Raw genomic sequence first — 19080 nt, forward strand, 5'->3', positions numbered from 1 at the left:
AGAGGGAGAGGGAGAAGCAGGTTCTGCGCTGAGCAGGGAGCCCGATGCAGAACTCGATCCCAGAACCCTGGGATCATGACCTGAGCGGAAGGCAGACGCTTAACCATCTGAGCCACCCAGGAGCCCCACAAAGCTACTTTATATACACCATGCTATTCTTAAGACACACAAAATTTCTTTGAGTTTAATTTTTCCCAGACATACAAGTACTTGGAAGGATATCAAGGGAAAAAAACTTAAATATCAAATTAAATTAGCAAAGTCAGCTACAACAGGAATTTTATTTACATGTCTGTGTTTCCAAGACAATGTACATATAAAATTACAACTCTGAGGGTGTGCTTAGATTTGTAACTGTACTTCAAATTAGCATAAGCATTTATCAGAAAAATATTCTGTTAAAATTTATCCAATAGAGGTAGAATGCATATTCCTAAATTAATGTGCTAAGAATAAATCTTTATAGTGTTTTACAAAAACAACTCAGATACCCTGTCATTCTTTTTTTTTTTTTTTTTTTTTTTTTTTTTCATTTTTTTTTTTTTTCGTCAGAGAGAGAGCACAAGCAGGGAGAGCGGCAGGCAGAGGGAGAAGCAGGCTCCCTGCTCAGCAAGGAGCCCAATGTGGGACTTGATCCCAGGACACTGGGACCATGACCTGAGCCAAAGGCAGACACTTAACTGACTGAGCCACCCAGGTGTCCTGATACCCTGTCATTGTGAATAAAATTCAACCACCAGAAATGTTTAATGCTCAAACCACTTTACCCAGTAGGTATAGTTTATAATATTAAGATATACTGAAAAATTATAACCATTTAACCAGGCCAACTATTCAGAATAACACCATGTTTCCAACCACAACTGGAAAAAATTAAGCTTGTTCTCCCTTGTTATACTAATAAAATTAATTTCCAAATGAACTCTAAGCCACTACATATATATATAGCATTTATATATATATAAATTGCTAAATTAAAATCTCTATTCCCAAATCATAGGGAAGAAAAAAGCATAATCTAGAACCTATTCTTGCCCAAAACATTTAACCTGAATTTAAACCAGGCCTTGAGATCTAACCTCTAATTTCTAGAAAATACAGAGGACAAAGGACAAGGTAAACAATACCACAAGGAAACAAATTCAGATATGGGACATCCTACAAGATCTCTTCTAAAAGTCAGAAGGGAGATGGAAGGAGTGGTGAGATAGCATTTTTCTACATTTAAAAAGACTAAAGAGACAAAATCAACAAAAACCCACAGTGCTAATATGAAAACCTCGACTGAATCCCAGTTCCAAGAAAACAGAAATGATGACAAATGCCATCTGGGGGACAATTAGATGACATTAAGAAATCACTGTTAATTTTATTTAAAAGTGATAATGAAGTGGTGGGGTTTTTTTTAAGTCCTTAGCTAGAAATGCATACTAAAGTTTGTCAGGATGTCAGGGCTTTGCTTGAAAACATTTCAGTAAATTAGGGGCACCTGACTGGCTCAGTCAGTGGAGCAGTGAGACTCTTGATCTCAGGGTTCTAGGTTCGAGCTCCATAGTGGGTGTAGAGATTACTTAAAAAAAAAAAAAAAATTTTTTTTTAACCTTGAAAAAATAAAATAAAATACTTCAGCAAATTAAACCCAACACTGTTCTCTGGCAAAGATGCTTTGCAAAAGAAAGTTTCTACAATTCAATGTATTTGGGAAATGCTTAAAACTTTGTTTCCCTCCAATGAGATTCACAATGATCATTAGAAATAACGGTGCTCAAAAGTCTTGCAGTTAAAAAGAAAAATACCTATTTTACTTTAGTTAACCCAGATCGTCCCACTTATTTGAACACAGAGCCTTTTTTCACTGCATAACATCTACTTATTTCCTGATAATCAGTTTCCATGGAACCCCCTTTGGGAACTGCTGCCTTCTCTACATAACTCACTCTGAAATAAGGCTCTCTTAAGTCACATACATGCTCCAAGAACCCTGTAAAATAAAATATTCAGAACTGCATCTATTTGCAACTTAGGAACCTCTCACTTTTTCTGTCTTTGCATCTATCAATAAGTATACATTGACTCTCTAAGTAAACACGTTTTAATTTCTAAATCAAACTCTTCGTATAAGACAAAATTGCCACTGCAAAATTTCCCTCAGTGGAGTTAAATTTTACTTATTCGAATCCATTTCCTTTGAAATCCACAATGGAATAGATTTCAAATTCATAAGTTGTCAAACCACACCATGTTTTCACTTTCAAAACTTCCCTGAGATAGTTTCAAAGGCTCCTCAAACCCTCTCCAATGACTTCTCAGAATAAGTTACTGTAACAAAACACAAAACTAAACAAAACCTGAAATCAAAACTCTTTTGATAGTCTTCCAGGTAGCACTCAGGGCTTCTAACAATTTACCTCGAAGTCCCCCAAATTCCCATCGTTATGCACCAGAAGTGGCCCCATTCTTATAAAAGGGTCTTTTGGATACTTGAATAATTAGATCCCGAGACAGACTGACCTTATCACAAATTCTATCTACTCCATGGCTAAAAGTATAAAAGCAAGCTTTCAAATAATATCTGCACTTCATTTGAGTAAAAAATGTGTCCTATTCCATTTAAAAGCCTCAACACTTAAAAATTCTTTGGGAATACACTTAAAAGAAGACAAAAATGGCTAACAAAGATATCTGAGCAAAAAGTCACTGCTTTAAGGAAACAATAAAATTTGATGTCTCCCTTGCATCTAGGAGGCAATTTACAACATTCAAAACCCTTTCATAGACATTCTGTCATTTGACCCTCAAAACCCTAGAGAGATGTCTGTTTCCCATCATGATAGCATATATCTAACATGGCTCAACTTGAAAGCGAACAACTTGTCAACCCTCAACTATCCTTAGCATGGAGAAAATAATGGCTTATGTAATTCAATTCAGCTGAGCCATGTAAAGTCCATCACCTCCTGTCTCCCAGTGGAGACACTCACGCCAGACCCTTACCATGGGAGTCCCCCCATGATTGTGCTTGGTGCTACTTGCAGGCAGCTAACTGTCCACGGGCATTTAGAGCTTCATACAACCCATCCTCCAGGCCTTGTCTTTACTCCGCAGGGGAAGAGACTCTCCTTTGAACTGACTGCACCTGCCTAGTATTGTCCGGTGATGTTTCTGCAGCACCAGCTTACACAGCCTCCTACGTGTACCCATGTCAGTGCTCCCACATGAAAGGAGAACAATGTCTAACTGTGGACAACACATGTGAGGGCAGACAAAAAACTCTGGAATAAAAATGCCCTGGGTTTGGATCCCGGATCCTCCTGTCTTAGCCACACACATTCCTTGACCTCAGATCCCTCACATGTATATGGAACACTCCACCTCCTAAGGTTGTTGAGGGCTGGAGGAGAGAGGAACTCCCCCACCATCACCCCGTCCACCACAGAGCTGAATTTAACAACTGTGGGCTCTGCCTGCCTCCCTTTTCTCCCAGGAAAGGGAAACAAGCAATTTAAAAAACTGACTAAGGCAAGACAGGACCCCAACCATCAAGAAGCCTACAACGCAGGGTGGCTGGCTGGCTTAGTCCGTAGAGCATGTGATGCAACTCTTGATCTCAGGGTTGTTGAGTTCAAGCCCCACACTGGGCATGGAGCCTACTTACAAAAGAAAAAAAAAAAAAAAGCCTACAACCCATAGGCAAAGTAAGCTGGCCAGTAACTTAATAATAAAAGGCAAAAAGAAAAAAAAAATTGTAATTGTACAAGTAATGTGCTGGGGGGATTAAACAGAAGAAACCAACCATGCAAATGCAGAAGGGGAAGATGAGAAAAATGTAATGACAAAGCAATATTTGAGCTAGGCCTTGAAGGACAATGAAAAAATGGGGGGGGGCACCTGGGTGGCTCTATAGGTTAAACATCTGCCTTCAGCTTGGGTCATGATCTCGGGGTCCTGGGATCCAGCCCCATGTTGGGCTCCCTGCTCAGCGGGGAGTCTGCTTCTCCCTCTCCCTCTGCACCCCGCCCCCACGCTCATGTGCTCTCTCCCTCTCAAATAAATAAAATCTTAAAAAAAAAAAAAGAAAGAAAAGAAAATGTAGTGGGGGATGGGGAGAATGGCCTCCCCAGAGGCAAAATTGATACAAAGAATGTGACAGTTACGGAATGGGCAGGAGCTGAGTGGCATCTGCAGAGACACACAGGAGACAACTGGGTCTGGAAAAGAAAGTAATGAACGAGATCATGGAGAATCTTGAAAGCTATGAATAAAAGGGGAACAGCCATGGCTCTTATCTGTCCCTGAATCAGTTGTGGTTTCAACTACAAGTAACAAAAATTACATAACTACAAGTGACACGAAAACAGGGTCTCAAAACTTTTTGGTCTTTTACTCAAAAAAATGAAACATGTACCCCCAACATGTTATAAATTGCATATAGTTTATACATAACTAAAACACTGGAGTTATGAATTACATGTGTATACCAATATAGTGTGTACATTATAAAACATCCATTAAGGTGCCTGGGTGGCTCAGTTGGTTAAGCGTCTGCCTTTGGCTCAGGTCATGATCCTGGAGTCCCGGGATCGAGTCCCACATAGGGCTCCCTGCTCATCGGGGAGTCTGCCTCTCCCTCTGCCCCCGACCCAGCTCCAGTTCTCTCTTTCACTCTTTCTCTCTCAAATAAATACAATCTTTAAAAAAAAAATCTATTAAAAACTTTGTAAAGGACAAGAATGATGCAAACAGTATTCTTAAGTTTTTTTTATTAATACAAATCCATACACAATTTTTGTGCCAATTTACTAATCTGAGTTAAAAGTCATTTCCTCAGGGCACCTGGGTGGCTCAGTCAGTTAAGCTTCCACCTCTGGTTCCAGCTCAGGTCATGATCTCAGGGTCCTAAGATGGAGCCCCGCAACAGGCTCTGAGGGGAGTCTGCTGGAGATTCTCACCCTCCCCCTCTGCTACTCCCCCCTGCCTCAGCTCCACTTTCTCCCTCTAAAATAAATAAAATCTTTAAAAAATAACAATTTAAAAAAAGTCATTTTCTCATCTCCTTAATAAGACACTTTCTTGATCCTGTAAACTTACATCATTATCATTAAGCTTTCTTTGGAGGAATCTTTTTAAGCCACTTGTCCATTTTGTGGGAGTCAGTTTACTCAAAAATAGATAATATAATTCATAAACCCATTTACAGGGATAGAGTTCACCAAAGGCAAGAATAAGAATGACAGTACCAGGGCGCCTGGGTGGCTCAGTCGTTCAGCGTCTGCCTTTGGCTCAGGTCATGACCCCAAGGTCCTGGGATCGAGTCCCGCATCGGGCTCCCTACTCCTTGGGAGCCTGCTTCTCCCTCTGCTTGTCTTTCATGAATAAATAAATAAAATCTTTAAAAAAAAAAAAAAAAAAAGAATGACAGTACCACTAGCAATTCCACCAGGTTGTAAAATGCCCACTCATTTCTCAGGTAACCTAAGTAACAGGAGACTTTCAGATATACCAACCAGTGTCAAGCATCTATTAAGTATTAGTAAAGCTTTTTTTTCTAGATACAAAGTTCTAATAGTTCCTTCCTTTCCAGACTGGATGGTCTAGCATACTCCGTTTGGAGATAACTGCCTCAAACAATAATAAAGTTGTTCTGAGTCACAGTGGTTTCAGGGTTAGTTAATTCAGCAGCTGGAAAATGTCACTGTATTCTTTTTTTTTTTTTTAAGATTTTATTTATTTATTTGAGAGAGAGAATGAGAGAGAGCACATGAGAAGGGGGAGGGTCAGAGGGAGAAGCAGACTCCCCGCTGAGCAGGGAGCCCAATGCGGGACTCGATCCCAGGACCCCGGTACCGTGACCTGAGCCGAAGGCAGACGCTTAACGACTGAGCCACCCAGGCGCCCTATAATTTTTTTTTAACTTTTTTTTTTTTTAAGATTTTATTTATTTATTTGAGAGAGAGAGAATGAGAGACAGAGAGCATGAGAGGGAGGAGGGTCAGAGGGAGAAGCAGACTCCCTGCCGAGCAGGGAGCCCGATGCAGGACTCGATCCTGTGACTCCAGGATCATGACCTGAGCCGAAGGCAGTTGCTTAACCAACTGAGCCACCCAGGCGCCCATGTCACTGTATTCTTAAGCACATTCATCTTTGTACTCTGTGATCCTCAGAGTATCAACCTGTTCTATTTTGCTGACAACTTTCGGTTCCCAATACAGCAGTACCTAATAGTTGTCACATAAATATTCATTAACCAGTCACTAGCAGGAGGTATGGTATTACTAAAATTGACTTGATTTAATCAAGATTCATTCCCTAGGGCAGAGGACACACCCAACTTACCCTGAAGTGCATGGCCAATGGAAAACTAATCAAAAGCAAGATTAGGATACCAACTAATGTGGAATTATAGCAATGCCCTCATAAAGAATTATGTAACCACTAGAGTGTGAGTGAGCCTAGGCCCAGGCAGAAAAACCAGCCAGCTGAGCCCAGCTCCAATTTCTGAATCCCGATCAGCTAAACAGTAGCTGGTTTGAACCACAAGAAGCAAAGGGGACCAGGATGCAGAATGCTATGGTATGGGCAACTAACCATCCCTGGTCTAACACTCTATGTACACAGGACAGTGGGGGAAGAAAAAAAATATACTGTTTCATTTCCACAGATTTTTTTTTTTTTTTTAATCCAAACATCTAGTTCAGGGTAAGCAAGCACTCAATAAACTTTAATAATTGATGTCACTAACCCCGAGTAATTTAGAATAAAGCATGGCAAAGAGAGGGGAGTATAATGGGATACATGATAATAATGACCAATTCCCAACTTTTTTGCAGTAATTCAATATCCTGTTATACAAGCACCTGTATATGCAGCAATTCAAATCCCCACAGAAAACTGCGGGGTGTACATCCCAGGAGCATTAAAATGTTCTTACCCTCTGGCACATTGGTATGTTGTTATGACCAGCGATACCACTTTTGGAAACATATCCTGCATTAAACAGCTAGCTCTTTTTGTTTAGCCAGCTCCCTCCCTCTTCCATTAACAATAACCCCCTTCTTTGTGGGACACTTTGTCTCCCCACAGTCCCATCCTGTGGGTCTAATGGAGACTGCCAACCGTAACTCTCCTTTGGTTGGCATCAGGCCAATCCGGGTTCTCTCTAGGGTTTTCCCAAATTGGAACTAAGAGCAAAGAGTCAGTTTCTTGATGATGTGAGGTTTTGCAGCTACTAGCAGCCAGGTGCCCCTATACGGGGCACTGTGCTGGGCCCTGTAACTTAATGATAAGTAAATCACATCTGAGCCAAAGGGCTCTGATAGCCTAAGAGATATTTCTTTTCAACACACCTACACGTCCAAATAGACTGGTTAAATAAGTTATGGTAACATATGTAATGGATTTACCAAACAGCCATCAAAACGGTGCCAAAAAAGAATATACTGATAGGACAGAGGGGAAAAAGCACATTACGTAAGTATAAACTATACTCTAAACTGTACAAATATATGTACCCTTGTATGTCAAACCTTTCTCACATTTCTTCAAAAGCACATGTAATAAAAGATCCTCGTTTTGCATGAGTATATATGCATGAAAAGAGCATTACCAAGTGTTTTTCAGAGACTGCCCCACCCCCCACCCAGACTCAAAGAGGTAATAAGCCACTGTTCAGGATAGGCAAGTAAGCCTAGGTGTACTGGGTGGGGCAAGGAAGCCGGTGAGTCACTACGGCTCTGGGCTATATGACTGAACATACTCCGTTCACATCTACGTTCAGCTACGGCTGGAAGATTATTTACTAATAAATTCCTTCATGGCTGTGGCAACAATCTGTGGGTAGGGGCTAAAATCCAGGGACTATGCCATCCCTCTGCACCAATTTTCTTGTCCCTGACATTCTTGCCTATGGGACTCTTCTTTCCAGAATATTCTTCCTGATCACACATACCTGCAAGAGCCCTTAAAGACAATATCTACTGGGGAAGGGCAACCGCCATCAATACCACAGCCAAACCAAGCCAGAACCCCTTTCACTCTCCACAAGATAATGTTTCCTGATAGCCTTCTTTACCAAAAGTCTTCCCCTATCATTCAAAATCCAGTCTCCTGATAATAAAAAACCAGAAGCTCTTCTGCTTTGCTGCTCTCGTCCCCTTCTGGTACACTGATAACAAAGTCTCCCAGCGTCACTAGCAAATACTGCTTCATCATGATCTCCCTACTCAGAACTGGAAATGGCAGTCTTTCCAGTCAATCAGTACATCCTGGATACATACTCGTTTTTGAGGTTTAAACCCCACTGCTTCATATTCTCAAGAGGCAATCTTCTGAGAATAAGTTTAAAAAGCTAAAGATGGACAGGCTACTCAGACTTAAAAGAGCCTATAGCTTAGCACATAATTTTATTTTAGAACCTTTTAAAGAAAATCCATACCAGCTTCCAGATGAGTGTCAAGTTGCACTCAGTGCACTTAAATAGGCAAGCAGGACACAGTACAAACATTTAGAGTCATAGTGAAAATGGGTCACCTGCAGTCTACTCCTTATTTCTTTACTGTTACACCAACAGCATCAGGGAAGAATTTTTTTTTTTTTTTTAATTCATGAGAGACAGAGCGAGAGAGAAAGGCAGAGGGAGAAGAAACAGGCTCCCAAGGAGCAGGGAGCCCGATGCGGGACTCGATCCCAGGACCCTGAGATCATGACCTGAGCCGAAGGCAGACGCTTAACCATCTGAGCCACCCAGGCGCCCTCCAGGGAAGAATTTATGTAGCACCAAAAGTGCTGCAAAATTAGACTTATCCAGACATTAGTAGCAAGAGCCCAACACAATGACACCAAAAAAGGGGCATTTATCCAGGCTTTGTAATTCCGCTGAGAGATATCAAGATGAAAGGCAAATGATATGTTCATTTCTTGTTTTACAAAAAGACATACAGATTTTGGAAGTTTTCCTTCCATTTCAATTTTTTGGAACAGTTTCAGAAGAATAGGTATTAATTCTTCTTTAAATGTTTGGTAGAATTCCCCTGGGAAGCCATCTGGCCCTGGGCTCTTGTTTGTTGGGAGATTTTTGATGACTGCTTCAATTTCCTTAGCAGTTATAGGTCTGTTCAGGTTTTCTATTTCTTCCTGGTTCCGTTTTGGTAGTTTATACATCTCTAGGAATGCATCCATTTCTTCCAGATGAGGAATTCTTAATCTCAGGAAACAAACTGAGGGTTGCTGGAGTGGTGGGGGGCTGGGTGATAGACACTGGGGAGGGTATGTGCTATGGTGAGCGCTGTGAATTGTGTAAGACTGATGAATCACAGACCTGTACCTCTGAAACAAATAATACATTATATGTTAAAAAAGAAAAAAGAAGAAGATGATAGTAGGAAGGGAAAAATGAAGAGGGGAAATCAGAGGGGGAGACAAACCATGAGAGACTATGGACTCTGAGAAACAAACTGAGGGCCTAGAGGGGAGGGGGGTGGGGGGATGGGTTAGCCTGGTGATGGGTATTAAGGAGGGCACGTACTGAATGGAGCATTGAGTGTTATATGCAAACAGTGAATCATGGAACACTACATCAAAAACCAATGATGTATGTATGCTGATTAACATAACATAATTAAATTAAATTAAAAAGACACAGACTTGAGAAGTGATTTCCTTAAGAATGCTATCTGGGTTACTAGTCTGTATTATAAATCACACTAGACCCTGAAGCCTACTTAATAAAAGAGAAGTTGAAAATAAACAAATGATTAGTTTGAGGTATGTGAATTTCTGAAGCTCTCTTGAGGAGAAAGTTTTATTACCACTATTACTGATCTGTTTTTAATCTCTGACATCAAAGCATAGATGTTAACCCTGGGGTTCTGAAACCAGAATAACCCATAAATGAAATACTATGAGAAATTGCCACAAATATTAACTTTAGTCTGTTTGTCAAGTTTTAGCCAATTCTCAGGTGACCCCATAAATAAAGGGGGGTGGGAGTGGGGAGAATGAGAGGATGTAGGTTCAAGTTCAACTCCACCATTTATAGATGACACCCAGTAAACTGATCTAACAGGCTCAGCCTCAGTTTAAAATATGTAGGTAAAGCCCTTTGTAAACCCCAAAGCACCCTGCTAATAGTACAGCATGGTTACAGAATTCCCACATTTCTCTACCTCTTAGAGAAGTTTAGCACTGAAAGATAATTTCATCTTAGAGATGAAAATGATGAGAAAACCAAGGCCCGGAAAGGTGTTAGAGCCTTGGTTGGGAGGAGGTTCTAATTTTCCACCACTGAAAGACACATTTAAAAGACAGTCAAAGTTATCCTAGAGACTAAAATCCCTCACATACACACACATACACACACACACACATCCTCTGCTTCATTTTGCCTTTGTAAACTTTACTTCTGTAACAAGCTAAACTTTTCATCAGAAAGATAAAAATAAAGCCACTTCTCTGACTGTGAGGCTCACAGCCCACTTTCAATCCAACCTAGACAAAACCTTTACAATTGGGTTAGAAATGTCTAAAAGAAACATTGACATAACATTAACCTCCAGCTATGCTGGCAGGCATCATTATAATATGGACTGTAGTTTTATCAGCCCAGGGATACTGGTTTTACCGTTTCCTGGGAGATAAAGAATTAATCAGCAACTCTGAAGGGGATATTGCCTAAAAATGGACAGTTTAATCAAGACAATTTCATTGTCTTCAAAATTGTGCCCTCAGTCACCCAGTATCAAAAACCCAGTATGGCACCAAATAAATTGTGTGTGGTGAAAGAGACAAAATGTTGTTGTTTTTTTTTCTACAGGCTCTTATGGGAAGCTGAAAAGGGCTGACTCTGAATCAGTTATGCTTTAGTTCCACCATGGACATAAATTATGATAATTTGGACATTCTGGTGGTTAAACCAGGAAAGCAGAAAAACACTGCTTCCAAGTCCCAGCAAAAGTTAAGTTTGTGGCATCACAGCTGAAAGACAGGGTCATGAAAAAGTAACCTTACATTTATTTCTGGACTTTCCTGCCTCCTCTAAAATGGATGACACTATTTCCCATCCCTTATTGTCAAATCACAACAGTCCGGAAGCCTGGACCAAGTTCACTTGGCAGGTAACAGGAGCAACGCTAGGAGGAAGTCCTGAAGGATGTCAGATACCATATTTCCTTTATTCCTGCATACTTTTCATCTCAATATACCAGGATATATTTACCACGAGTTCTGACTGACACCCACCAAACATTCTGGCTGACAAACTCTGCAGAAACTGGCATATTCTCAGGAAGGTCCCTCCTGAGATCTTTAAGTAGATTAGATGAGTAAAACATTCAGACTACTACTATAATGCCATCAGTCACTCATAAATTCTCTCATTCCCAGCAATCAAGAAACAGCTGTTAAAAACCAGGAATCTTCCTAGTAGCAGATCTAAAATATCTCCAAGCTGGCCAGAGGAGCTTCACAACTGCTGCTTCTCCTTCCCCTCCCCCATCCCAGGAGTGCCAGCCTGGCAGGAATAAAGATGACCCAGGAAGGGGCGGGAGGTGGAGTAGGGTAACGGATTAGGTGAAAGTAGAGATGCACACTCCTCTCATTTCTACTATAGAGGAATACCAACTCTCTGTACCAACTAACCAGATTTCTCCCTTCCTCTCCTATCCCCACCCCCTCCAAACACATTAACTTCTGCAGTCTGGTGGCCTGGCATTTCCAGAGTTGGTGACCTCAGCAGTCCTAAACCCTTTCTCAGATTCTGAACCAGGCACTTCCTTTCCGTGCCACAGTTCGAGGCCCATCCCACGGTTAGATTCAGCTTGCCTTTACCATGTAACCCGCCCAGACGGCGCTGCTCCTAGGGTCAAGTTCAAGATGAAGGTGCCCTCCTACCCTCCCCTAGCTGACTCCAGGAGGGACAGCGCTACCGATACGAGTCTCATCACCAGAGGCACGGTGATCCGGGGCTGCCAAAACTGGGCTGGAGGGGAAGACTGTGGCCGAGCCCAGCGTCCTCCGAACCCCTGGCCGCGGCGCGGTATTTCTACCTGGGCACCGCCGCATTTCCTCCCGAAGCCTTACACAATAAGTCAAGTAAGTTTTGAGACTGCCGATCCCGAGACCTTTCTGTCTGCAAATACGCCACACAATGCTTAGGGCTTCCTTCCTTGCCAGCCGTTCCGGAAAGCTGCCGCGCCAAAGCGGGGAGCCCCCCAAACCCCCAGTGCTGAGCGCCCGCACCCCAAAGTCTTCCAGTAAGACGTGAGACATAAGGCCCCCCAAAAGTGAGCACTCTCCACTATCCAAGAGCAGGGGAATTCACAATCTTGATACAATCATCGTCTTTCCCAGCTCCCCCTCAATGTCTAATCCTACCCTCCCCCCCCCAAAAAAAGAACATGGATATGCTAATCGCTGTGTTTTGGAAGGGAAGCAATAGACCTTCATTCCAGACCCCCACTCCGCCCTCCGGCTTAAGTTCAACCGGCAACTTCGCGACCCGAGCTCCCCTACACTCCGGGGGCGTCCTGGACCCCGCGGTGCCTGGCGCGCTTCTCCTCCGCCTCCCCTGCCCCAGGTACCAGGCGCAGCCCAAGCCCTTGCCAAGCCCGCGAGCTACAGAGGAGGCGGGAAAGGGGGCGAGGGAGGCGCGCCGGGCGGGGGTGGTCCCGAAACTGGAGCGTGCCGCCGCGCGTCGCCGGTGCCCCCGCACCCCAGTTCTGCTGGGGTCAACTCGGTCCCGCGCGGAGGGGACCGCGAAGGGAAGGCGCCGACTCTCCAGAGCCGGCAGGACCAAGGCCCGGGCGCCCAACATGTCCAAGCCTATCCCCGGAAAGCTCCCGGGTGTGCCCAGCGAGGGCGGGGGGGCGGGGGGGAAGGGAAGCAGGCTCCAGAAACTTTCCCACATGCCTTTCCACTCTCCCCATCTCCCTCTCCTCCTCCGCGGGACCCTCTCCTCCCCTCAGCACGGCTGCAGCTGGCCCTGCCCGGGACACAGGGAGGCCGGCGGCGGCGCCAGGGCGGCGGAAGTTACCTGCCGGGAAAGTTTCCAACTCCGCGGCGCGGTTCCCCACCCCAGGGCCAGGCCTCGGGGCGCGGCCAGCTCGACGGTCCGCGGCTGCCTCTCCTGCGGCTCCCGACGCGGCCACTGCTCCCGCAGCTGCCACAGCGAAGGCAGCGCTACGGCCCGTCCCCCCGCCTCGCACGGCCCACACCCGGGCCTCATTGGCAGCGCGAATCCCCGCCCTTGCGCGTGTTCCCGAAGGCACCTTCCTCTCGCGCGCCCGCCCGGGCCGCGCCTCCCGCGCCCCTCCCCGCCCCGGGCTGCGGCGTCTGCGGGGACCCGCTGGGGCGCAGCGCGCGAACTTTCCGCCGGGCGCGGGCGCAGCGCCTCCCCGCCCCACCTCTCCGGGCCGGGTCCCCAGGCTGATCTCCTGAGGCTGCGCCTGGGCCCCTCTGGGCCTGGATTAGATGAGTGGTAGTTTTTCAACCTCTTTAGAATCAGCGTCCTCTCCTTGCCGCGTTTTGGGAAAACAGCCGAAGAAGACATATGGGAGCAATTAACTAAGCTGAAGTTTTGGTGGATGCCTGATGGTGAATTTTGTGGCTTTCTTGAATTTTCTCTCCTTCAACAAACACATACACACTCGACCACTCACTTTCTGGGGCAAGAATGAGGTAAGGGAGATGGAAGGTGTAAGAGGCATCTCCCTGCTGTCTTTTTTCTTCCCAAAAGCGAAATAGGGACGTTCAGGAACTGGTGATTGCCCGGGGGCGGGGAGGGGGGGTCGGCGGGGATTCCCCAGGGCCCAGTTCTGCAGCCTCATCCTACCGCTCGGTGCTGATCGTGTGTTGTCTATGCTACACCCACGGAGGGCGTGTGTCTGTCGGTGGGAGGAGGGAGGTATGGGGAGGGGGGAGAGACAAAGATGTTGTTATTGTTGCAGTTGGTAGCAGTAAATTAAATTCCTGAGTTCCCAAAATGTTTTTTTATTTCCCAGCAGAGCGAAAGCCAGGATAGGGCCTACGGATTCTGGAGTCCTGCGTTCCCCAGCGCCCCGCAGGAATCCCAGGCAGTCGATTCAAGCCAGGGGAGAGCTCAGCCCACTCCACACCGGAAGCCTTTTGGACCAGCCGTGGTCACAGAAAGAGCAACTAGGACTGCTGCTGCCTTGTGTGGCCTGCGGAAATTGTGCACGGGTCACCCCAATGGTGTGTCTGGAGCTGGGAATACAGAAGTTGCTATAAATGGATTTATTGGCAACCCCTAACCTTGCTGTGGCAAACCCTCCTTTAACTGTTTTAAACATGTTCCCCATAAAAATTTCAACCTCATGCAGAGCTTCCCAATATAAAGGTAGCCCCAGAGAGGGGTGTCCATATTTAGAGTTCTTATGAAAAGGGACAGGAAGCAAAATGCCACACAATCTTCCTACATAAATGAGAAACGACTGAAATTCGCTGGATTTTTCACCTATAGTTTCAAAGGCCTGATTATTATTGTGCTGATATTTGAGCAGTAAACATATCAGCAGCCAGAAGTCTTCCTCAAACAAAGCAGGATATGAATATTTACAATAAAACATAAACTTATTAAACTGAAAAGTATTGACCTATTTCTTCACTCTGAAATGTCTCATTGCTGAAAAATATGATATGTTTTATTTAATTTCTCTCAAAATGAAATGCACCAATCTTTCAACAACAGATGAAAAGGCAGACAGCAACCTTAAAAATAAAAGAATGACAGAAACAAAGGGAAAAAAAACTCCACAGTAGTCTAATCTGAAATATTAAGATATAAAAGAAACAATCCTAGGGAAACACTGGTACAATTCCCTGTCTCAGACCTCTTTATAATGGGTGAAATGTATAATGGATGAAATTTATAATTTGTATCACATTCTTCTGTCTTTGGCTCCTTTAAGCTATATTCTCCAAGCTTTTGATGAAATTGCTTAATTAAACTGGACTCTGAAGACAATGAAATTCATTTTTCCCCTTTCATCCTCAAAGCTTCCAAAGTAGCAAGTAGAAAATCACATAAAGTAAATATGTTCGTTATCGGCATTATCTTTAAATTATTTTTAGTTGAAAAATTTTTGTCTTTATCGTTCCAGAAGTCACAGTCACCAAAGAAGTAACTTCATCACTGCCTAGTTAGGAGTGTTTAACATTCTAAACAGACATACAGCTAGCAATCTGAAATTTGTACACAGAAGGGGCCTGTCTCCCCTTCTTCTGTAGTGTTTACATAATCCAAACTACCAATGTTATTATGCACAATCTGATCTCCAGCTTGAAACAGCTAACATTACATATAGTATGTCATACTAAGAACATCAAAGCTGTCTTAAGCTGTGAGTGAAAATGGTACATTTTATAGAAGACAAGGCCAAAAACACAGAGTGATCAGAATTCATGGGTGAGGGGAGAAAAAGTGGCGGAGGGGGGGGGGAATCCATTAAGATTAAGTCTGTAAGAGAAAACTTTGAACATTTTCTAAGAATCTAAAAATATGAAGTATTAGCTGAGCACAAGTTCAAAAAACAAATTTCAATGCTGCTTAAATATCTGCTTTTCCCTTTTAAAAAAAAGATATTTTTAGTTAGTTGTTAGGTGATTGTTCTTATTTTTAGGGGGACAGGAGAGCAAGAATCACCTCTTGCATTCCTTAGAGCATTTCTGATCATCCCATTGAATTTAAAAAACTCACTCATTTGATTCCAGCTGAAAAAAATAATTGAAAGACAAATATAGATCACATTAATGTTATATGCTGAACACATTTACCAAACATGTATGCAATACATTGTATTCCATTTTAAAATTTTCTGTTGGTTTGCCAGCATGGTAGCTTTTCTCAGCAGAGCGAAAGAAAACAGCAAATAATAAACTGGTTATTTTACTATACAATTTACTGCCCAGGGCAATAGGCTGAAGAAGGCGTGAGAAAAGAATGTGTCTCATGAGTGTTAGTATGCTTTTTTCCCCTTGCTCAGATTCTTAAGTACTTCTATTTTAAATCAAGCCTAAGTTAGGATCAGAGCCAGTGTTTATTATGGTATGTGTAGTATAGAATACATAGTGAGAAGTGAAATGTTTAAAACAGTGTAGGAATTAAATACAAAAACTGAGATGGGACTAAAAAAAAAAAAAATTAAGGCAAGGTAGGAAATCCAGACTCAAAATAATTCAGCCCACAAACACTTTTTGCCTATTTTGGAGTGTCTTTTTAAAGTTTACATAATGCATTCTCCTTTGGTCCATTCATTCTTCCTTTCCCTTTTAACACTCTGGGGAGGAAAAGCATTTTTAAAGACATGGGGAATACTGAAATAAATTGGGCAATAGTTAGAAATCTGTTGGGAAAAGCAATGAAATTGCATATCCTACACAGTTCCTGGGTATAGAACAATTCATGGTCACACACGTGTATCAACACCATGGAGAGGTGGGCTAACGGCAGACATTTGTCTTGGGATATCAAAAGCCATATTTGTAGACAGCCAGGCAGTCAAATTAAGAGTCATCTAATGGGACATATAAACCCCTCTGCAGGTCTAGCACATGGCCTCCCAATATTGTAGAAACTTATCCAAAAGGGGCTAGGCAGTGAATTATTTAAACCTATCAGGAATCCACTGAGGGAAGAAAATAGGGAAATAGATGCAGGGGTTCACATTTCCTTTTAAGAATATAGGAGTAACTAAAATCCCAGGAGAATTTTGTTTAAGATGGCATGCCATTGATTAACATTTTAAACGTAGATTTAGTTCAATCTTCTGACGGTGAAATGGTCTATAGGGAGAAATAGAAATTTCCCATGTTTAGGAAGGGCGAGGTAATGCAATCAGGTAGTAATCCTTCCAATAAATGTCTGGTTAAGAGCGCTTACAAAGAAATGTGCTGTTAACTTTGAGTATAAGAAATGCATTTTAATATTCACCACCTTGGGAGTGGTGCTTTCGCTCTTCTCAACAAGTTGTATAAAAGACACTGACACTAGAGTTATAAAATCTAGATCCCGGTTCTGACTTTGGCAGTTACTGTTTGTGATTCCTGGCAATTCGTTTAGTCTTTTCAAGTCTCTGGCCTCTCATCTATGAAATAAGAAGGAGAGCATAGAATCTCTGCCTCACGGGTTTGTTGGGAAGATTAAACGATATAAGGTGAATAGTGCTTCAGAAATTAGAAAGTGCTCTACAAAAGCTAACTTTTATTTAGTCGACAATAAGCTGTGCTTTTCCCTCCCCATTACCCAGGGCCGCTTTGGTTGGAATAACAACCTAAAGTCTTGATCAGAGGAGTCCAGAATGCCCACATTTGCCAAATGTGAAAGGAAGAGTGCCTTAAAGATGATTTAGTAGTAGATAATAACTCCAATTAAGCTCTCAGAGGCTCATCTGGGGGTAAATTGACAGTTCTCTCAAACAGAAGCAGTCAGGAGCCATTTACAGAGTTACATATTTCTCCTGTGTTAAAGAGGAAAAATCGCAGTATATATAAAATATAAGTGTACCTCATGTTATGCAAATCAATATATGGAAATTCTTAATTACACAATGTATTGATTTAAAGGAAAGGTCTCCTTTAAAAAATTCTTGCTCAGATTCTTTGCTAGTGCCACTACAATTTTACTTACATTACTAATAACTAACCATCCTTTCAATTCTGTGAAATAGTGCTGACCAACACTAATGAGATTGGGAGCTTGAACCCATATAAATATTTTCTGTAAGACCAAGCACTAGTCAAACCTCCATTGCAGTTGCGTATTTATTTGAAGAAATATAAATCAGGGAGTAACACCTACCAAAAGATGCGGTTTAAGCCAGGTGGTGGGGGTGGGGAGCATAAATATGGACAGCCTAGCCAAAATGGAAACTTTGGTTTTATTTCAAAATCAGTTTGCTGTTTTCCCTTTGATGATCAGACAACATAATCCAGAAACAGATGAGGAATATTGATGGTGATGATGATGATGATGATAATCAATTTCCTAGAACTGAGAGAGGTTTCTCCCCTAAGAGGCGATGCAGAATAGACAGACATAGTTTCCAAGACAAAATGTACATAAAGCAGGATTCCTGCATTTAGAAAACTAATTTCTAAACTAGTCTTGGAATTTTAATGCAATAATTAGAAGCTCTATCTAAAACAGTCTATTAAGGATCTGAACATTTTCAATTTAGGGCAGAAATGTTTAAATATAAACTTTTGCTCTATCTTCTGTGTGTGTCATGTCTCAATGTTTCAGTAGCTTTAACAGGAGTCATGTCTGCCTGAGAGAAAATAGGGCACAATGTAATTATCACGAGAAATTAAACCACTGGGCTTCATTAGAGAAGTCACCTCTTACCTAGAGCATTTGCTCTAAAAACCGGCTACTTAGTAAAGATTGATTTGACTACCTAGTGAGCTGCAGCTAAAGCCCTGCTACCTTTCAGTGGATTCAAAGCTCTTCCTAAGCCTTTTTTTGCTTTTACAGCTCCTCTTTGCCTCTCTTCAAGGTTTTCAGTGCCTTTGAAAAGACCTCCTGAAGGGAAAGAGATTACTGATACAATTACAATAGAAACAGGTTAAAACAAGACATCAGGAACCCAAAATAAGACAGCAGTCACTGGGGGTTAAAATTAGATGGTGTCCTCATCGGTCTTCATCTTCTTTCTAATTCTTCACTCCCTCATCCTACCCCTAAGAGCCAATCAGAATGTTAGAGGCCTAAAGCTTGTTGACAAAGAATTGCTACCTGCAAAGGGGGAAAAAAATGTCCTAATATTTATCTGGGAAACTATATTTAACTTACCATTCAAAATCTGGTGGCATGTGGAGAAACTGAATCACTCATACATTGCCGATGGAAATATAAAATGAAACAGCACCCTTGAAAACTGTTGGGCAATTTCTTTTTAAAAAAACATGCAACCACCATATGACCCAACAATCGCACTCCTGGACATTTACCCCAAATAAATGAAGACTTGTGTTTATGCAAAAACCTATACACAAGTGTTCATAGCAGCTTCTTTTGTAATAGCCAAAAGTAGAAATAATCCAGACATCCTTCCACCAAGGGATGGTCAGACA

General features: G+C 42.5%; 1 protein-coding gene across 5 annotated transcripts in view; it reads right to left on the reverse strand.

Moving 5' to 3' along the window:
• The window catches only part of TANC1 (tetratricopeptide repeat, ankyrin repeat and coiled-coil containing 1), a 230247-nt gene extending 217045 nt beyond the window's left edge, over positions 1–13202 (reverse strand). For 4 of the 5 annotated variants that reach the window (XM_035007970.1, XM_035007971.1, XM_035007969.1 and 1 more), the window contains exon 1: positions 13025–13180. The gene's annotated coding sequence lies outside the window, so the exon portion shown is untranslated. Of the gene's footprint in view, positions 1–13024 lie in introns of all 5 variants that reach the window. The other variant, XM_035007968.1, reaches the window with a different exon arrangement.
• Positions 13203–19080: the final 5878 nt, after the last annotated feature.

This window comes from Mirounga leonina, unplaced genomic scaffold, assembly GCF_011800145.1.
Source record: "Mirounga leonina isolate KUSES-001 unplaced genomic scaffold, KU_Mleo_1.0 Mir_151, whole genome shotgun sequence".
Lineage (NCBI taxonomy): Eukaryota > Metazoa > Chordata > Mammalia > Carnivora > Phocidae > Mirounga > Mirounga leonina.